We start from the raw sequence: 9044 nt of genomic DNA on the forward strand, positions 1-9044 counted from the left end.
ATATCAGCTAAAACCACCGATCTGTTTCACTGGATTCAGAATAAAACCTAATTCTGTCTTACCCAACAATGTTAGTATTTGAATATTGTTACTTAAAGACTTATTCCTGGTTACAATTATACTATTAACAAAGTATTGTCTTGTGTTTTGCCTAAAATGAGAACACATCATAATCAGTGGCGGCTGGTGAATTTTGTTTTAGGTGGGGCTGAAAGTTTGTAAACCAAACCCCTGTAGGGGGGTCATCCTCCCCCAGAAGATTTCTTTGGGATTTTCACATACAAATATTGAAGATCTTTGCTCCTTCTCAACTTTGTGGTAATATTATACAACCAATAGTACGTAAATGTTAAATCTTACTTGTGAAAAGTAATCCCCCGAATCCTATTTTCAACAGTCCGCTCATTTGAGTAGGAAAACGCTGAACACCAGCCCGGCATCTTTGTTTTCTACCTGTCAACTGTCAGTTTAGGCTGCTCGCCGGCTCCTCATCACCACTTCAAGATAGCGACCAAATTGCTCACGTCACAGCAGCCAATGCTGTGTCTACTTATAAGATGTCTATGGCTATAACGTCATCTCAAACACTGCAATCTGTTGCATCCACTGCAGTTCGCTACCTTATTCATACTTTTTATCAAGTGATTTTTTTCAAGCAGGGTTGCATGAGGTACCTACACTTAATGTTACGTTAGTCAATGTATCACACACAGTAACGTAACGTTACGTTAGACGGTGGTCAGCAGCACCGCGTATTTTAGCCACCTACAAAAAGACAAACATAGTCAAATAAAAGTCAGTTAAAATGTATACTATATTAAGTATATATAATGTATATATAAATGTATACTATATTAAGTATATATAATATGTGTACATATTGCATAGGGCACTGACATCTAAAAAGTACAACTCTGTTCATTGTTATGTTCATGTATTTGTTAGGTTTTTCATGTGTACGCACACATAAACACACATACCGTATGAGATGAGATCAATGAGATAAGGTAAGAACAGGATAGAAACTGCTGTGGAACTAGTTACAATGCAATATGCCATGGAAATACAATGTTAACACTTTTGTGCAAATAAGTACAGTTGCACTTGTTTTTTCAAATGTGTTTATTCTGTAAATGAATGAGTTAAATGTTTAAAATGACTGGTTAATAGTGCTATTATGAAGTGCAATATCAGCACTATTTTTTTTCCTGCATGCAAATCAGTGGCGTGCAGTCACTCGAGGCAGGGGAGGCGGGGCCTCACCTGCCATCATGGAAAGAAAAAAAATGTAAAAAGAAAAAAAAAAAAATTAAATTGTTATATGTATCCAGTGATTATACTAACGTTATTTTCCATTTAACTTCACCAGTTTTAGATTATTTTTATTTTCACATTTGCCGTTCAAATACTGAGAAGAGACGGTGCAGTGATCAGCAGCCAGTTGAGGCACGAAACTGATTTGTGCCTCAACATGGATTGTGCACAATGACTCGGCTAACTGCTGAGCTGCTGTGCAGTGAGACTGTATTGCTATATGAATTATATCAGCTAACTAAACTATGGCATAGTTTAGTTAGCTGAGGTATATAATGTACAGTGTATTTTGTCAACAACTGTATGTGTGTAACGTATTTCTTGTGCTGAGCATTCATAAAACTGCTGCAAAAGACGTACTGTCTGAGGCTCGCAGTAATCCGGCCTCCTGGTGGTAGAGGGCGGTAGTGATCACAGAGATCATTCCTCGCCGCAGAAGAAAAAAAAAAAAAAAAAAAAAGTTTGCAAGTCAATTAGTGCAGCGATTGTTTATTTCCTCTCGCCTGGACTTTTATTAAAAACATGGAGGATTACATATGTAAAATAAAACAGTTTTCTAAACTGGACTTTCAATCAAAGCTGGAGGTAATAATTAAAGGTAGACCAACGCCGGAGCTAAAAGGTTTGCTTTTGACTTCGGGACAGAAGACCCGTTCTTTTCAAACGGCGTGGTACACACGCAAAGGCTGGCTGCGTGGATGTCCAGCAAGAAAGGTAAGACCATAATAATGTTTTTTTTATTAAATGTGCTTTTTTGTGTGCTACAGTTGTGTAAAGAATGCTGGTATGAGCTTTTAAACACAACCCGTTAACTGCTGCCAATCACATGGTGAATAAGATACTATTTAGGGTTCATATGTTTGTAAATCTGACTGTGATGATGCAGTGCCTCACCAGACATTAACCTCACCACACGCCACTGATACAAATGCACTCGTTTTAATAAATAAATACAGCATTTTAAAAGCATACACAATCTGTGTAAATATATTAGTCTGTGGTTAAAAGGACTTGAAAGAACTTGAAACTTAAAATGCAGGACTTGGGACTTGACATGAGACTTTCCAGTCTTGACTTTGGACTTGACTCGGAACTTGTCTGTCTTGACTCGGGACTTGACTCCAGAATTGAGGGCAAAGACTTGAGAATTACTTGTGACTTGCAAAACAATGACTTGGTCCCGCCTCTGCTATTTCAGTTGTGCGGACGCTATCTTTTGTGTGGAAATTGTTGATTGTCAGGTCATGTACGGATGTACACTTGTGGACGCCGTATGCTCCACACGCTGTACGTCTTTGCTGTCGTCCAGCATTCTGTTTTTCTTTACTTTGTAGCCAGTTCAGTTTTAGTTTAGTTTTAGTTTCGTTTTCCATAGTCATCCCTAAGCTTCAATGCCGTTTTTAGGGGCACTCGCCTTTTGTTTATTTTTGGTTCAAACATCAGATATGACGTTTATAAAGCTATTAGCTACCTGCTGCCACCTACTGATATGGAAGAGTATTACACGGTTATTTTCACGAGCTGTACACAGCACTGACACTCAATTTGCAGATTATAATTACTGGTTCACATAAAATATTTTTTACCCAAAAAGGTGAAATTAGATAATCTCCCACAGCACACCAGACTGTATCTCACGACACTAGTGTGCCGCGGCACAGTGGTTGAAAAACACTGGGATACACAGTGCATTCTTTCAGTGAGGTAAGAGTTAAACCAAGAAAAAGCTAAGTCTGACATAGTGACGGGGCGGTATAGCTCGGTTGGTAGAGTGGCCGTGCCATCAACCTGAGGGTTGCAGGTTCGATCCCCGCTTCCGCCATCCTAGTCACTGCCGTTGTGTCCTTGGGCAAGACACTTTACCCACCTGCTCCCAGTGCCACCCACACTGGTTTAAATGTAACTTAGATATTGGGTTTTCACTATGTAAAGCGCTTTGAGTCACTAGAGAAAAGCGCTATATAAATATAATTCACTTCACTTCACTTCACATGTGATTTGATGCATTCCAGTTGAATGTTAATCAAGTAGCAGCAACATGAATGACACATTAGCAGCCATAGTTAAAAAGAAATCACAAATCCCTTTTGCGATGGGCCGTCTCAGTAGAGAGATTTGCCCTGTACCACAACAGGAAGAGTTCACAAAGAATGTTAGATACTAAGTATTCATTTAGCTGCTGTGCAACAATTTATTTTCTCTGATTTTTGAGATAAAGGGAAGGTGCGATACCGGCCTCTAGTTTGGCAGAGGGTCAGAATTCAGGTTAGGTCTTTTAAGCAAAGGATGAATAGTCGCTGTTTTGAATGCTAGGGGAAGTGAGAGGAGAGTGATAGGTTAATAATATTTAGCACTGATGGTCTTAATATTACAAACAACTCGTTGATGAGTTCCCAGGAAGTGGGTCAAGTAAACATGGTGTTTTATCCCATTAGCGAGTCGCGCGAGTTCCTCTAATGTTACTTCTTCAAAACAAGAGAGATTATTTTGGAAAGCATTTTCCGCAATGCATGCATTCATATTCATGATTATGGAACCCAGCTGGAGCTGGGATGTGGTGTCTTTAATACCCTTTCTAATGAGCTCAAGTTTGATGTATTTTTTTGCATGTTTATTGTGTACAAAATAGCCAACATTAAGCTCTCCAATTAAATCCTCATTTAATTGAGTTTGGATCAGCCCACACACATCAATGTAGTCTTCTGTGACGTAAATCTAAAAGTGCATCCATCCTTGCTGGAACTGTAGTCAGTATGCTCATAGTCAAAAAGAGTGACTCAAGCACATGTACGTGTGTGCAGCCCATCTTTTCTCCTCCAATGTCTGGGGAAACAGTTGGTTGTCGACTGGCCAATTCCCAATCAACACCTCATTTGGTCATCTTTTCGTGTCCAAATGATGAACTAAATAAAATTGATTAGGTCGTTGAGTACATGCAGCATTGTTTTATAGACTGGCTATGTTGGCGGACAGAAATAACTCAGCTTTATACCTCCTGGGAATAGGAACATTTCTTTTGTTGTTTACTTGCCATAATATATTAATACATAATAAATGGCATATGATATCCATATATGACGTCTGATGTGATATGCTTTGCCGCTTGTTAGGATTGCAAGTAAATTGATGGCAGGCGGGCAGATTGGATGCTTCTGTGGCTTTTAAGGCACATTTACTGTCGATGCATCCTACGTGCTCCCAGAATAAATAATTCAAAAACACTTGATTCAAAGGACAGAGGACTATTTGGAGCCACAAATAGCTCCATGTGTTTGGGGGGGAAACAAGGAGGCAGCCATCAGCATTCATGTTACAGGAAATTGACACAACAGACCTCAGCAAGCACTGTGAGATTGCATATACATAATGCGCAAGGAAAGAAATGCCCGTGAATGTGTAATTGAATACTAAACAAAATGCACCACAGAATAAGGTGCAAGCCATCTACCTGCCCTTAGAAAGTGGTTACATTTTAACCTGAAGTGAGATTAGGACAGGATAGGATAGATGTTATGTATCCCACAATGGGGAAATTATGAGGTTGAAGTGCAGATTCAAAGAGTTGACAAAAAAAAGATAAAAACACATTAAAACAAGAAGGAAACATTAAAGAACACAAAGGACATACAAGACATCACAGAGCTGATTTCTACATGTAGATACAAATGGAAAAAACTAAACATTTGCAATAAATATGTAATGGCGTGAAGGCATGTTGATGCCGGAGGTCGTCTTTCCAGGAAGCGGCGTAAGAAGACTGATTTATTCTTCTTGAAAACATACCAAATACAAAATAAACAAAAGAAGCGTGCCTATAGCGCGTGAAGCTAATGGGATAGCAAACAGGACAAGCTAAGGACAAGAACAGGGCGAACTTTAGTTTAGGAAAACGAAGGGTAGACGTCGTAACTCGTTGCATGAAAGCAAATAAAAGCACCAGCCTGAGTGAGGCGAAAAGGCAGGACTAAATAGCTGTCAGATTAGTGCCTAGGAACAGGTAAGCGTCCCGAACACTAATCAGAGGCAGGTGAACACAACGAATAACCATGGCAACCAAGGAGACACAAAACAGGGGTGCTGAAACAGAACTTAAACAACAAGTGAATCAAAACGTAAATAAACGTAAACAAACTATGATCCGGGCAACGGATCATAACAAAATATTTCATATTGCACATATACGATTGCACTTTGCATCGTCAAACAACAAAACAAAACAAAAACACTATCTCGACATCCACGTACACCGCAGTGACCTCTGTGGGGCTCCACACCATCGTCCGCCGGGGTGGGGGGCAGCAAGGCCAGAGACAGGAACAAACCCAACAAAGTGACCCAGAGAGCCGACTTCATCCTGGCGAACCACCAGCACCCGGCCAACGTTCTCAATGACGAGCGAGAATCCATTCAGGGACCCCGAAGCGTCCAACACATGCTCATTCAGCCAGGGCTCCGTGAAGGTCGTCCATCCCAACGTTCAACGGCAGCTCTACAGCGTCGCCACCTTCTCCACACTTTCTTCGGTCTCTACATACGGACTCTTGGGTGGCAGGGAAACAGCAGCTAGTCTTTGTGCAAACATGGCCATGGCCAAAAGGCTCCCCCGAGGCAGATTCAGAAGTCCACAAAAAAGCACCAAAAAACAGGGCAAAATTCAGGAAAGCGCAGTCCCAAAGGGGCCCGGTCCAAAAGGCAAAAAAACACATGAAAACAAGAGGGAAACCAGCAGTCACTACAGCAGCACCATAACCACAGACATTATAGCTAGAGGAACATGATGTTGACTGTGTACTGTGTCAGCAGAACCATCCATCCATCCATTTTCTACCGCGTGTCCCCTTTTGGGGGTGCTGGAACCTATCTCAGCTGCATTCGGGCGGAAGGCGGGGTAAACCCTGGACAAGTCGCCACCTCATCGCAGGGCCAACACAGATAGACTGACAACATTCACACTCACATTCACACACTAGGGCCAATTTAGTGTTACCAATCAACCTCTGCCCAGGTGCATGTTTTTGGCGGTGGGAGGAAGCTGGAGTACCCGGAGGGAACCCACGCAGTCACGGGGAGAACATGCAAACTCCACACAGAAAGAACCAATTGGAGTAAATTACAGATGAAAAGATGTACTGCTGTTACTTAAAAGTGAGGACTGAATAGGTTAAGAGAGAGGTTTCAAGGTTACAGTATTATTGTTTTGGTATTAGTTTATTTCGGGGACGGCGTGGCGAAGTTGGGAGAGTGGCCGTGCCAGCAATCTGAGGGTTACTGGTTCAATCCCCACCTTCTACCATCCTAGTCACGGCCGTTGTGTCCTTGAGCAAGACACTTCACCCTTGCTCCTGATGGGCCTGGTTAGCGCCGTGCATGACAGCTCCCGCCATCAGTGTGTGTGTGTGAATGGGTGAATGTCAAAGCGCTTTGAGTTCCTTAAAAAGGTAGAAAAGCGCTATGCAAGTACAACCCATTTACCATTTATTTATTTCGAAAATGCAATATAATACATCACATATTTCCAGTTTCTCAGCTTGTCCTAAAGGAGTACAAAGAAGCAGGTCTTATTTAATCCCAACCCTTTCTGTTCCATAACAGTTTCTAAAACATTTGTTTGTACTCAATCCGTCTAATGAATAAATAGTTAAGTAAATTGTGATTCACATTAGATGATAAGATTATCTATTTTTTGGGTGTTATGGACTGAGTTGATTCCGTACATAGATAAGAAAAAGCTGCTTGTCTAGACCACGATGAGTCAAATCAGGTTGCCAAGCAGATGGAGCATAAAGTCATCATAGCCTGTTCTCACCCCTGAAACCCCTAATCCATCATCTGCTGCATACCTTCCTCTCGTTAAGGAAATGTAAGCCTTAATTGGAAAGGTTATTAATTCTGTGGCATGTTAGAAACTTGATCTGCTTACACATCCACTGAATTGCAAACATGCCTGACAAATTAGGGGAGGCAGCGCCATGGAAACACATCCTAGTCTATACCTTTGCCCGCTTCTCACCACATCACAAGGCCGACGATTAATGTACTTCACCAAGGCAAAAAAGTGCTGAATGAGTTGGAATGTTTAAAATGTGTTTTCATCACGTCATGCATGAATCAGAATTGTGTTGTGCACTAAGGATAGTTGTGGTTACGAACTGAGCATTGCATGATATTGTTCTTCTCACACTGGATACACGCAATGAATATTCATGTTATTAATATCATGTAAATTAGCTCAGCAGAGCTTCAAACACTGACAATATTCATTTAACAATCCCCCCGACATACACACAAGTGGGACGGTATAGCTCGGTTGGTAGAGCGGCCGTGCCAATAACTTGAGGGTTGCAGGTTCGATCCCCGCTTCCACCATCCTAGTCACAGCCGTTGTGTCCTTGGGCATTATTTTACCCACCTGCTCCCAGTGTCACCCACACTGGTTTAAATTTAACTTAGATATTGGGTTTCACAATGTAGATTGCTTTGAGTCACTTGAGAAAAAGCGCTATATAAATGTAATTCACTTCACTTCACAAGTCCCAATTACTTTTGACCATCATGTCTGCATCTCGAGCATACTAACGCACAATGTACTGTTTCTTGTGAGGAGATGTTGGCAATGTTTACTCAGTGACCAAGAGGTGCTGTATCCATCAGATGGTTATATTTAGTTTCGGGATGTTACAGTGCACACTGTATGTTTCTCGGTTGTGAGGACATGGGTCAGTTCACATTCAATACAGTAAGGGAAAAAACTTTGGTGTCAACAGCATTAAGGCAAGGCAAGAAAAATGTATTTATATTGCACAATTCATACTAAGACAATACAAAATCCTTTATAAAAAATTACACGAAAGCAAAAATTAAAAAAATACAATAAAATCATCATAAAAATAATCACAATTCAAAATCAAATGTGAGTGTAGATAAAATAATCTCATTTGCCATATGCACACCTGTTTTTAGTCTGAATTTGAACATCGCCAACATTGAGGTCTGTCCCAAATACTCTTGAAGAGTATTCCAGATTTTAGGAGCTTGAAACTTAAACATGCTTAGTCCTGACTCTGGGCACCAGCAGAACACCTCTCCCTGAGGTACTCAGAGCCTAAGATGGTTCATAAGGTTCTAACTTGTCAAACCAAAATAGGAGCGCAAAAATACAAATTAATACAACCAATTACAAAATTAGGCATGATCTGACATAACAGGCCATGACACAGACAAAGGGGGGAGGTCAAGCTTTAGCAATGTGCCGTGTTTCTACCCGTTTTTTTCCCAGAAAGGGGAAACTTTTGACATATGTTTAATGAAACGTGATTAAATGCCTGAGTGTATGTATATGTGCATGTGAATGTACAGCATGTATGCATGTATGTTTGTACAATGAATGTGCGTGTGGATGTATATATTTTTTTATGTATGTATGTGCATGCGTATGTACCTATTTATGCACATATGTATGAATGCATGAACGTGTGTGTACGTATGCATGTGTGTATGTATGTTTGCATGTACAATATAGTTTTTTCCAGTATGTGCCGCAGCCTAAGTACAGCCCGAGCCACCCAAAAAGCCCAACCCAAAACAGCAGGTGTGGTACCCAGGGAACAAGGGACCACCAACCCCACACAGCCAGGCCAGCCAGCGACAGCACCCCCCAGAACCGGGCCGGCTGTGCAGCAGGGCAGGCTGTAGACAGACCGCCCGGCCGAGGACAAGGCACGGGAGAAGCA

The sequence above is a fragment of the Entelurus aequoreus genome, linkage group LG07 (genome assembly GCF_033978785.1).
Source record: "Entelurus aequoreus isolate RoL-2023_Sb linkage group LG07, RoL_Eaeq_v1.1, whole genome shotgun sequence".
Lineage (NCBI taxonomy): Eukaryota > Metazoa > Chordata > Actinopteri > Syngnathiformes > Syngnathidae > Entelurus > Entelurus aequoreus.